This window comes from Apodemus sylvaticus, chromosome 19, assembly GCF_947179515.1.
Source record: "Apodemus sylvaticus chromosome 19, mApoSyl1.1, whole genome shotgun sequence".
In the NCBI taxonomy this organism is placed as follows: domain Eukaryota; kingdom Metazoa; phylum Chordata; class Mammalia; order Rodentia; family Muridae; genus Apodemus; species Apodemus sylvaticus.
The window spans coordinates 15,133,454-15,147,023 of NC_067490.1; the positions used below are offsets into that span (position 1 = coordinate 15,133,454).

Sequence of the window (13,570 nt, forward strand, 5' to 3'; positions counted from 1 at the left end):
TCCAGCTCTCACACCCCCCAGGACCAGGTTTTTTCTCACACAGCCCTCAGGCATCAACATATCCCTGGGCCCCGACCAGGGACATCAGTCTAGACTTTGGTGGTAACAGACCCCTGCTGCTGCAGGGCCAAAGACTCAGAACTGACCTCTGGTGGCAGCACAGGCCCAGAACCCCTCCGCCTCCTGCAATGGCATATGGGAACATCACCAGCCACTCATCCCAGGCCATTCCTCACTACCCTCTGCAGTTCTGTGGGTCTTCGTTGTCCCTGCATCCTTCTGTTGTTCTTTCTCTTCCATTTCTTCACCACTTACTTCGTTCTTTTAGAGGTACCGGGGTGAGTGTCTGGGGTTGTCTCAGGAGTGATTTCAGGAGTGTTATGCCCTGATTGTGCATCATGGAGCTGGGCAGGGCTCATCTTGAGCATAGTGTGCTCCCCAGGCTTATGGGGCACCAAACTGGTGGTCAAGTCTGTGGTTGTCGCAGGCTTGTTCCTCACCCAGGAGAGGATTCTTTGTCTGGGGCTCACTCTTGCCCACAGCCTGAGGTGCCAGGAAGCTATCTCAGGCACAGTTCTTCTAGTCTTCTGCTTGTTCTCCACCATGGGAACACGCCCATGCCTGTGTGACACCATATTAGAGGTCTTCTCAGGTTCACCTTTCTCAGGGAATGTTAGTCTACTAATCATTTAGATGTTCCCAGGTCAGAACACTGAGCATGGACATAGCCTTGCCTACTAATGCACATGTGATACAGCAGCCATATCTGCACCTCCTCTAGGGGCAGCTCCTTCTTGAGTCTCAAGGAGCTTTCCTCCATGATGAAAACATTTCTATTTAAAGAATGTTATCACACAGCACTGTAGATAGCAAACACTTTCTCCAGATACACAATAGGTCTGTCCCTTTATAATCCCACACTGTGCTCGATGAAATAAACTGCCACAATGGACTTCAACAGCACCCTTGTCTTCTGACTGAAAGGAGTGTCATGGACAGCACTCAGGAAATGGAGAAAGTAATTTCCTCACCTACCTGTCCTTCTGTCTGGCCTCTGCTCCTGCTAGGAGGACACATGTCTGCCACAAGCCTTACCATCACCTTCCCACTCGTCTAAGTTGACAGCATTTCCACCACAGCACGAAGGAGGCTTATGCTCTGCTCTGCAGATTTGTAAAATGTGAACAGATCTGTGGTGAACGCTCTTGCACTGGCCTGAGCTCAGGATGCATTCTCCTACCCTAACACTGCCACCTCAACCTTCATTAATATCCCAGGATAAAGTAAAGACAAGGCAATATGAATATTGAATAAATACAAATGCTGTACCTCTATAACATAATACTTTATGTTCAATCAGTTTGGATGTCACTTAGGATCTTACATTGTTATGTGACCGTGGGAATATATTATTTTATTTCTAATTGTGTATATACTTGGTATGTTTCTGGGCAATTGAGTGTAGGTGTCTGCTGAGTCCAGAAGAGGGAGTCAGATCCCGAGGAGCTGAAGTTGACGGGTAGGTACTCTCCCAATATGGTGGCTAGGAACCAAACTCAGATCTGCAAAATGTGGCATGTGCCCTTCAGTGCAAGAGGTAAGTTAGAGGCTCAGAGCACTAGGCTTCCCCTTGGCTGAGACCCTCTCTGCCTTAGCTTAGTCTCAGGGTTCCCCATAGGGTCTCTTCCTACATTCTGTCTCCAGTGTTACATCCATCTTACTCAGTGGTCCAAGGCTACCTCAAGATCTTGTGTGGACGTTTCCAGCTTTCTTCGTAGGTTGGACTCAGAAGAGGGCTGGTGTTTTTATACATAGAACTTAGTAGTTCAAGCTTGGTCCTGATTCAGAGGGAAGGATAATACTGCAGGCTGTACAGAGATCTGAGAGGAGGCATCCCCGCAATAAATGACAGGTCAGCTAGATTTAGTAATTTGTTCAACTGGTTGCCAATCTTAAAGAGGTTTTCTTTGACACATCTATAGTTATAAAGCATATGTAGATGGAGTGAACTGGTAGACTACCAGGAAGACTTCATCTTGTCATTGTACCCGTTTGTACTGACCTTGATCAGGGATCATGTAATAGTACTGATGACCGAGTTCATGACTATATTTTAAAATTAGACTTTGCTATGACTACTAATGCTTAGTCAGACACTGAAAATAATCGTGTGACAAGGAATGGATGTGCTCTTCTTAATATAAATGTAAGAGTAACTAGATTTACAATGGTAAACTCATGATATTTATTTCTTCACAATATACACAAAAGGAGAGATAATGACTATATATCACTATATACGGTTACTTACCAACATGGTTACTTATGAAATGGAGTGAATGTAGAGAGGCTGGGGATCTGGCTCTGGTCAGGGATCTGAGCTCTTTCTGAAGCCTCTTAGAGTCTTCCTTAATATGTTTCATAGAGAACTTAATATAAATGTGTGACCAACTCAAAGGAAATCACATAGTACCCTGAGTGCCTGCTTCCTTATTTCCATTAAAAAAAAAATCTTTAACATGAAGTACTACTCTTCATAATAAGCTCAGGGATTCCTACATTTTAAATAAAAATATTATGTTTTTCTATCAAATCTCCATAAATCGTGTTCTAACATAGTAATTGTTTACTAGCCCGAGGGAGACTGGTTTATTTCTTTTACTTTGCTCCTGACAATAAATAATGAGACTGTAATAGAATAAAAAGCTGGAGCAGTCGGGTGGCATTTCAAAACTTTGGTCAAGTTTTTTCTTCTCTCTGTGTATTTCTTCACCCAACACCACAATTCACAGTCCACATAAATGGGTCTTATTGATGGATGACTTCTAAGCAAGACAAACAAAAAAATGAAAACAAACACGAGGAAAGTAACTAAAAGTCTCTTAGCTAAACTTTTCACTCTCTAACGGATCGATAAACTCTCTAGCCTTCAGAGTAACTGTTGCTAATAACAATGTACGCCTGTTTATCATCACATAATCAATACAGTAAGCACATGGCTGACATATCTGCTTCTGCTGATTTCCTCTTCCTCAGATTTCACTATAGGTCTCATTTCAGGGAGCTCAGGTATTGATCGCTCTCTCTTAGCTCACTTTCCCAGTATTTGAGTGGATAAAAGTTCAGGGAGGAATGCTAGAGAATCACTTACAGTGGATAAAGGGAATACACACAGGTATGCATGGAAACACACATACAAACCTACATAGACACATATGTAAATACACATGCAAATAGCCACCTGCACCCATATACATACAGACATACACATTTGTGTGCTGGTGTGTTTGTGTATGTGTATATCTGACATGAAATATACTACTTAAAACGGGAATTATAATTAACATTTTTAGGAACACTGACTCTTTATTGAAACTATGAGCAACTGACTTCTTTGTCACCTGCAGCAGAATAAAGAGGAGGGATCTGTTTTTCTTTCTGGAATCTTTCTTTTTCTTATATATTTTTATTTTCTATATTCTTTGTTTACATTCCAAATGATTTCCCCTTTCCCAGTTCCCCCCTCCCCATATGTCCCATAAACCTTCTTCTCTTCTGGAATCTTTCTAAGAGAAAGGAGCACATCTGTATGAATGGACTGGTCACCATGGTGGTATTCTATGCCTTCAATAGCACCTCCTGTCTTCTGGCTCCTGGTTATATACATCTCTCTGATGAAAGGGTAAACTTAAGTCACTGTTGTCTAAGGAACATGTCCTATAGCGCTAATTCAGTTTAAACTCTAAACTGATATGTCTAATTTGGCCTTAAGACATCACTGAAACATCAGTTTTCCATAGCAATCAGGATCCCATTATTATTTGGCTTTCTTGGAAGAATAGACTTCGTTTTCAAGCCCTAACAATGTTGACTTTAGTTAAATTATAATGCTTTAGTTTTAAGTGGCACAGACAGGAGTAATTAACAATAGGGTAATTCAAAAGTAATAGTACAGGAATGGGTGGAGGGCAGATAGTCTCCAAAAACCCCTTGTAGATACACAAGCTCTACAATTGTCTTCACTCCTAAGTTGACAAGGAGAACAACCAATCATATTTGGCTCCCCTGACCCAATAATGTGACTGGATAGATGTAAGTCAAGAGCTCTGATAAGAGTAGACATTAGCACTTTGCAATGGAAAACCACTTCTGTTACAGTCCAAACTCTGCCGCAGGATAACCAGGATTCTTTGGTCCAGGAAGATATAGGTCCGGCGGGAATGACAAATTGACACGACCATGGAGGTGGTTTGAATCTGAATGTATATTTCTGGGTATCTCTTAGTCCAGTCAAGTTAACATCTCAAATTAAGCATCACATTCATCTGAAAAAGGCTAGGTTTTCTCAGGCAACACAGGGTGTTTACCCAAAATCCAGGGCACATGTGGTTAAACTGTTTCTTCATTGTGGCTCCATTGTTGCGATAGCCCGGGAGCTAAGGAAGGATGGTTCCGTGCCTAGCTTCCTGGTGAAAATGGCAGCATTGTAGAGCTTGGGAAGCTGCCTGGCTCGAGTTGTCTTCCAAGAGTACTTCCACCTAGTTTGCCCATTGCATTCTTCTCTGTGCCATGCCAGGGGCGCCATAGGCACCCTCCCCCCAGGCGCCATAGGCCCCAGGTGATTAGCTCTGGTTGTAGCCTCTAGCCCTCAGTCTGGTGAACTAACCGGCTGCAGCCTTTAGGCCCAGCCTGGTGAACTAATTAACTCACTACTCCAAGTGTCTCTCTGAGTAAAAAGTATGTACTGCCTCTCTGAATAACACCTGGATGAGCTAAAGGACTCCCTGGGTGGGGCTTGCAACACAAAAGCAGTTCCTCACAAACTTCCCTTGCTATCCAGGTGGGCCTGGGTAGAGATAGCCTGTCTGCATAACAAGCAAAATCAAGAGTTAAAGGCATAACAGGATTAGCTTGTCTGCTGTGGATGTCTCTGGTATATCCAAATTCAGATGCAAGACAGAAAGTCTGGTCTCTAGGATTGGGGAAGGTAGCTATGAATTAGGTACCAACTCAAATGCAAATTCTTACTACCTGGCCCCACAGCCACTTGTATTGTAAGGTTCTTCAGAAGTAAATTTCCTTAGTCTGGGTTTATTGTTTCAGAATCTACCTGTATTGTAAGGTTCTTCAGATGTAAATTTCCTTAGTCTGGGCTTATTGTTTATTGTTTCAGAATCTACCAGCCCTGAAAGGAAATGACTAAAAAGCAAAAAAGAACCTGTGGCTAGAGTTCCTGGGATGCTTTTTCTACTGTAATAACATACATGGTTAGAGCAAAGTGTAGCAGAATATTTTGGCTACAAGATGTATTCTTACATATCTATAGTTGCTTGGTTATACTATGTCCCACCAACTAGGAAGAAAGAGGGTTTTCAGAATTGCCAAGTGAGATTTTCAGCTTCTGATTATACCAAGAGTGCCGCTTTTCCCAGGAGACATTTCTCGCCTCTGTCTGTAAAATATCATTTTTACAGGCTTCACTGGGCAACCATGGCACACTTCAAAGATGACCTTTGCTAAAGAGTTCAGGGGTTAGGGTTAGGCTTAGGGGTTAGGGTTAGGGGTTAGGGCTAGGGGTTAGGGTTAGGGGTTAGGGTTATGGTAGCTAGCATGCAAGCACAAGCATGTTCTCTTCCCCCATTGAGCTAACACTGGCATTGCCTTCACAGCAAAGGGATAGTTGCTGAACCTGTAAACACTCAGAATATCTACCAGGGCATAACATACACATGCTGAGACTTCTGTGTGTGATGCCTTAGCACTGAGACATCTGGAGGGCTATTGTGGAGTATTCCAATTTGACCTATCCATAACCAGAGCAAAAGGACACCAATGCCACCACTTCCTCAAGGCTTCATTTTGAAAAAAAAAATATTCACAGGGTATGTTGTGTGCTTAGAACTACTAAAGGGTGCATTAATTGATTTCTTCTGCCAAGTGATTCTATGGTCACTGTAGCTGTGACTCTAACTTGTAAAGTTACATCTCTGGAGTTGGTTGGTTTGGCATACAGAATATAAGAGCAGTAACGCCACAGGCTCTTCCACAAAGATTTCTGTGACCTGGAGACATAGAAGTAGGAGCACCTCAGAGAGCACCTCCCAAGAGTCTACAGGGTGAAAATGAGCCTGCGGTGCAGATCAGGGTAGTGGTTCTGGCAATATCATGTGCCATCTGTTGAGCAAAGCTGCACACAATGTACAAAACATGCACAGATGCCTGAGAGACTGTGAGATTGCCAAAACCTTTGTGAACCTATGGCCTGGGCAAGCACTCCTTACTGGTTTCCCCAGTTCTCTTGTTATAAATAAGTATGTCTGTTTATATATGTCCAATCATTTTATCTTAGAAGCTGGAGTGGTTTGAATGTTTGGCCCCCATAGCCTCATGTGTTTGAATTCTTGGCCCACAGGAAATGATTCTATTAGAAGGTGTGGCCTTGTTGGGCAAAGTGTGTCACTGTGGGGGTGAGCTTTGAGGTCCTATGCTCAAGCTCTGCACAGTGTGGAAGAGGGAGTCTTTCTTCCTGGTTGCCTTTAGATGAAGATGTAGAACTCTCAGCCTCTCCAGTGCCATGCCCGCCTGGACGCTGCCATACTTCCCACCATGATGATGATTGACTGAACCTCTGAAACTGCTAGCCAGCCCCAATTAAATGCCCTTTATAAGAGTTGCCTTGGTCACAGTGTCTCTTCACAGCAATAAAACCCTAACTAACACAGGATCATCATATACAACTCTTCTTTAAAAAATTGCAAGATGTCACAGTTGGGTTTGTTGTAGGTATCAGGGAAGATATGGTCTTACATGTTTCAAGAGTGCTGGGCAGATGTTTGAGGCTGCTGGGGATGAAATACAATTTTTCCATTGTATGATCATCGTGAACCTTTAGGTACTATTGTATAGAGGCACTTACAGATGCTTAATTTCCTCCAAAGTTCAGATTCATGTGCTTAAAGCCTTATCCCATGATGCTGTTTGGTTTGGAGGTGTTAGGTCTACTGAGACAGAGTTCCAGGAGGTGGGAGGAGGTCATTGGGTCCTTACAAGTGGAGGAGCCTCTAAGGAATGGTGTCTTGTGGGAGGTCCTTAGGGGGACCTTAACTGTGGTGATGCTGTGGCACTTCTGCCGCCATCCTCTGCTCATTTTCTTCCTGGCCATTTGGTTGTCTATGCTACATTTTCTATGCCACAAATGTCCATCACTATTTTCTATGCTACCCTAGACTGTGACCTGCAGTACCAATCCTTCACAGACTAGAAATGAGGAACAGCAATTCTCTCCTCATTGTATCTGATGTGCTTTCTTTTAGTGACCAAAAGCTGTCAGACATGGTAACGAACAGCAATAAATATCTGTGTCTTCCACATTCTCCAAAGCAACTAACATCTCTGATGTTCCTTACATAAGACCTCCTGGTGTTGCTTCTGAAACTGGCCTTCACCCACTATGTATCCTTGTTGTCCTAGTGGAGACTATAAACTTATTATTCTTATTATTTGATTCTACCCCTGGTTCTGATAAGAGTTCTTACTCAAAGCCAATATGAGTCTTTAGAAATAGAAAACTAGACAGAGAAAATGAGAGTTGCTTGTACTAGAACCTGTGAGGCATGAACCTATGATCAGTTTGTGACTGTGCCTCACTGTGCAGGTGTACCTATTTGAATTGCAAAAATGAAGTTAATAGAAAGACACTGTAAAGCTGAGGGTTGTATCAGAGTCCTGGAAGCACCTAGATATATGGTCACCTGTCTCTCACATCCAGTAATGTGACCTGACTTTTCTAGGGATGGGAACAAACGAAATCTTGGGTGTTGGAATTTAATTTTCATTATTTGTAACTCCCAAATATTGCAAAGATTTAAAAATAATCATCATTGTACCTTACCTTTTGCATGTCAAGGGAATGCAATGTCTAAATTTTATATTTGAAATGCCTATCTTGAATTTAGTGCAATGACTTACATACTTGTGTGACAACTTTTATGTATCTATGTAACAGTTTAGTTCTTAAATTTGGAGGGACATATATACATAGGATGCAAACATATATATATTTGCATATGTATAACACATATGTATGGGACACACATGTAGGGAATAATAACACAGACACATAAAACAATATATAGGCATGTATATATGTATACAAACATATACATATATGTTGAGAGAGAGAGAGATCACTAGCATATTTTATTATATTCCAATGTTCTGAATTTAGATACAGTATTTTAAGGCAGATTTTAAAGCACCCAGAAGATGTTCTCCTTTTTCATAAGGTCAGCAGAAAACTCACAAGTGAGTTAGAGCCTGTAGGTACAGTAAGACCGCTGATTATTGTTCTGCACATAAAGAGTAATAGTTTACCAAGTTGTAGGTAAAATATTTCCTCCTCTTTTCATAAGGCTGCCGGTATGAAGAAGTGTTTGGCTGTGAGTTTAGCACAGGAAGCAATGGCCAGTTTTTCATAGCCAGGGAACACCAGGCTGCTGATTACAAACACAGTGCTTTAAGGAGTGTCCCCTTACTTCATTTGATCCCAATACCTCAGCCTTTAGAAATGAATAGCCACGAGGCTGCACGTTAGGCCAGTGGCTCTTGAGTTTTCTTCCTCTTTCCATTTGGTAGTTCATCCTCTTATTTCATTTAAAAATAGCAAGCAACAGATGTGTGTTTTGTGCCAAAACAGCCACATTGTTCATGTGTTTATTCCTCTGTGCTCTCTTAGACTGCTTTCATATCTTCCAAATAATTCATTATCGCCATGATAAAATTAAATTTCCTTAGGAGAGTGTAAATGGAATATACAAGGTAGTCCCTGGACAAAACACCCAAACTTAATACTTTTAGAAAAAAAAATTGAGCCTAAAAAGTCTAAATTTATGATGACTTTGCAATTTGAAACTTAAGTCAACATATTCCTATTTTGCTTCTGGCCCCAAAAAACCAAACCAAACAAGACAAAAACAAAAACAAAACAAAAAACAAAACAAAACAAAGAACCATGAAAGTGATTGGCTACCAATATATAAATGATTTTAGATCCAGTATAGTAGCAGGACCAATTTTGTTATTTGATGGAAGAAATGCCTGTCTGTAATGGATACACCTCTGTGTTAAGAAGAGGCAACCCTCTCTCTCGGGCCAGTTGGTTGCTGCAAGTTGCTTTGCGATACTTGTGCCTACTTATCAAAACTTTGGTAGGATAAACTATGCAATTCCTGCTTAATGTTGGCTTCTTGAACAATGTTAGGAAGGAAAACACCCTGGAGTACGGTAAATGTAACATGCTCATTTTTATTCATTGAACATGTCTGTGATGTTTGGTTGGTTAGTGGACTAGTCAGATTGGTTGCATGATGGGTTTGACCTTGTCTTAGGACACATACTATGCTGCTGTTTTTTTAGGGTCTAAACTGTCTTATCAGGTGAAATGAACTTACCCTTGCATGGTCACAAACAAGAGGGAACAAACTAGAGAGGTGAGTGAAGTCACTCACTCTACTGTTCTGCTCAGGAAAGAAAATTTCAGCCACACCCGTGATTTCTTTAACTCCAGCAGTTGGAACCTAGAAGTCAAACTGCACAGTGAGAAGCTTAGCATAGCTGTCCTCTGAGAGGCTTCTCCAAGCCGCTGACCAAAACAGATGCAGAGACCCAGAGTCAAACATTAGACTGAGCTTCGGAATTCTTGTGGAAGAGTTGGGGGAAGGACTGAGAAACCAGAGGGGACAGGGACTCCACAAAAAGACCAACAGGTGTCAACTAACCTGGATGCTTCGGGAGTCCCAGAGACTGAATCATCAAACAAAGAGCATGCATGGGCTGGACCAAGGCCCCTGCATACATATAGCAGATGTGCAGCTTGGTCTTCATGAGGGTCCCCTAACAACTGATGCAGGGACTGTCCCTGATTCTGTTGCCTGCCTGTCCTGTTCTCCTAACTGGGCTGCCTTGTCTGGTTTCAGTGGGTGAGGATGTGCCTAGTCCTATAGTGACTTGAAGTGCCAGGGCAGGTTGGTGCCCAGGGGAGGACCTCCCCATTCTCAGAGGTGAAGGGGATAAGGAGAGGGACCATTTGAGGGGGGGGGGGACTAGCAGGAGGAGGACTGCTATTGGGATGTAAAGAATAAATAATTAAATTAATGGAAAAACAAAGCATTCAATAAAAAGTAAAATAATACTAATTTAACTGTTATAGGCAGTGGGAGAAGAGCCCACTCACAGATACAGGGAGTATGTAATAACTTATAGCTTTCCTGTGCTGCTGGCACCCACTTATCTACTCCTGAGATAAAGAGGACTATGGCAGAATGCACTCAGCAGACAAAAGAAATCAATTCACGAATGTAATGAAGCCAACAGAAAGAAAGCAAAGCAATTGAGGGTTCCAGGAGAGAGAGAGAGAGTTTCTTAGGTCTTTGGGTCCAAGTAATCAAGAAAAAAGGAGCTTAGCTGCAGTAGTTAACCCAGACTGAACTGTATGGTCAATAGAAAATGCAGTAAGCAAAGAGGAAAGTCATGTACTTACTTGTTAAGTTTTACATGAAAAGCAGTATATATTCTTAACACAAACAAGGACACAATCACATCTAGACTCCTAAAATCCTTTACCCCTGAATAATGAACTCTGAGAAAACCTAGAACCAAACTTGCCTGTATGCTTAGACAGTTCTATGTCCTGACTAAATATCACTCCTCATAACCACTGTCATCAACAATTCTAATCACAACTGTTTTAGGTTTTGTTGTTGTTTATGGTTTATGATCAGAACGCCAACAGTTTCTAGGTAACTATATATATACATAAATACATATATATATACACACATATCTACATACACATATATACATAAACAGACACACACATATATATGACTTGTCCATTATATATATTATAATTATATATAATATATAATATAAATGATATATAATATATATTATAAATATGATAACTCATGGGTAAAGAAAAGAGGTTACTTTTAAAGAAGTGTTAGCAGCTTTAGACAGGTAAGAAAATCACTTTTGGTAAATGTTATTTATTGACTAATGGATTTTTTTTTATTTTCTATATTCTTTGTTTACATTCCAAATGCCTTCCCCTTTCCCGGTTCCCCCCTCCCCATAAGTCCCATAAGCCCTCTTCCCTCTGCCCATTCCCCCTTCCCATTTCTCTGTCCTGGTACTCCCCTACAATGCTGGATCAAGTTTTTCCAGGACCAGGGCCCTGGCCTTTCTTCTTCTTGGGAATCATTTGATATGTTAATTGTGTCTTGAGTATTCAGAGCTTCTGGGCTAATTAATATCAGTGACTACATTCCATGTGTATTCTTTTGTGATTGGGTTACCTCACTTAGGATGATATTTTCCAGTTCCAACTATTTGCCTAAAGACTAATGGATTGTTTTGCATGCCTTCTATAAGTAAAACAAATCCCTCCCCCACAGTTCATTGCTTTATTGAAAGACGAGAGTAGGAACCTGAGATTTAAGGAGAATTTCACAAATAACTGGCTTCACTCTGTGTGTGTCTACCAGAGAGACTGGATTGCCAGGACAATTCCTTAATCACAGAGACCATTGCCTTCCTGGAGGACGAGGAAACATTGACAGTTACTCTGCAAATGCACCCAGCTGTGTCACTTAGGGAGGGAAGCAGACTTTGCTGTGGGATGGAGAGCCACCTGCAGGCTTCCCCTTTGGAAGTGGCTTCTCCTTTCATGCCTTCTCCTTCCCTCATTCTGTCTGACCATGGAAGCCTGGATTGAGTCTGTGCGCCTGACATTGTTATCTCTCATGGGGCTTCAGCACCCTCACATTAAAGTCTTTATTGTAACAATGACTTCATCTCACCACTTGGTTCTTATTCAGTTTTGACAGCGGTATGGAGAAATGAAACCCATCCTTCCGGCTACCCCATGGATTTGTCTACTATGTAAGTGTTGCTTAATAACCAGAGCATCCTTAACAAAGACTATTTACTCCTACTCTGAAGCAATCCATCACTGAGGACTGCATCTCTCAGAGTAAATGGGACAGCGGCCCTTTGGTTACAATGGTGGTTCAATAAAAGATTCAACTAAGGCAGAACAAAGGCATGGAGGCCTTTGAAGGAGCAAAGAGTGAACATAATTGAGTAGATTATTATTAAAAAATTCAGTGTTGAGGGTCCTGGCCTCAAATCAATAAATGCAATTGTTTATGGAGTGATAATTCACTTTCAAATTGCAGTTTCCTTTTCCTGTTTTATTTGATCTTTAAACAAGAGGCAGAATATTAAGATATATATTGGCAGGAAAAAATTAGTTTTCTTACAAAGTAAATGGTATAGAAATAGTAAAGAAGGGAGTGCTTTATTTAGGGGTAATTACACACTAACTCAAGAAATATATAGATTATAAATGTAATAAATATATCTGGTAGAGATTATATGATAATAAAATGTCAAATACAAAGAGTTGGGGAATGATAAGTGCTCATGTAGACTATGTGGCATGTGACTGGGGTGGTCACCAAACTGGTGTCAGATATAAGCTAAAGGTATTTCTTCTGTTCTCTCCATTGACTGAGTTTCTGTCTCAATATCCGAATCAACTGGAGCTGGCAGGAGAATCCAGGAAGCACTAAACCAAGATGGGACTAGAATCAAATAAAGCTTCCACAATGTAGAAAAATAGTTTATTTGCAAGGATCTGAGTAGCTTGGAGAGTAAAGCGTCTATCAATATGCCTAAAAGCAACAGGAGACCGCGATTGACATCTTTGAGTATATGCTGCATTTATCCTTCATAAAGTACAGACAGGTCATGGGAATCAATGCATGGAATGAAAGTGGAGAGGGCGTTTTCAGAACTTATGAGTAGTTAAGGACATTGTAGTGAAGATACTCAAAGGGTAGGTTCTAATGGGAAGTGGAGGTAAATAACCTCGTGAGTTACAAGTGCCTCCGAGGAGTGGGCTGGGTAGTGTGTTAGAGGATTGCACAGATGTTATGTTATTAAAACCAAGGTATGACGAACAGAATGGCCTAACACAAATTAAAACATAGATATTGAAATGTAAAACGAGGCATCTGAAAATCATACAGCTAATGAAGTCATTCACTTCAGCAGGGATTAGTCAGAAAGGTGCAAAGCTATTTATACACAAAGGTATTTATTATTGATGAAAATGGGAATAGTAGAATAGGGTTGCTAAAACTGCTCAGTGCTGGCCTATCTATATTCTCCACATGGGGAAAAAAACAAACTGTAAACTTTGGTATGACCTAGGGTGTAAATTGAGCTGTCTCTACTTATCATTTGTACTTTATACAAGTACAAATGTGTTAGAATGAGTGATGTTGTCTGAACAAAAATGGGCCCTGCAGGCTCATACATTTGAATGCTTTCAAGGGAGAGGAACCCCTTGAAAGGATTAGAAGTATTAGGAGGTGTGGCCTCACTGGGAAAAGTGTGTCATTGGGACAGAACTTTGAGACATTAAAAACCCATTCCAGGACCAGACATAATCTCTCCCCTTTCCCTCTCCCCCTTCCCCTCTTCCTCTCTGTCTCCCTCCCCTTCC

The 13,570-nt window shown here is 41.2% G+C and overlaps 1 pseudogene; it reads right to left on the reverse strand.

Annotated features, from left to right (window-relative positions):
- Nucleotides 1-669: 669 nt before the first annotated feature.
- On the reverse strand, nt 670-783 carry LOC127670270 (uncharacterized; annotated as a pseudogene).
- Nucleotides 784-13,570: the final 12,787 nt, after the last annotated feature.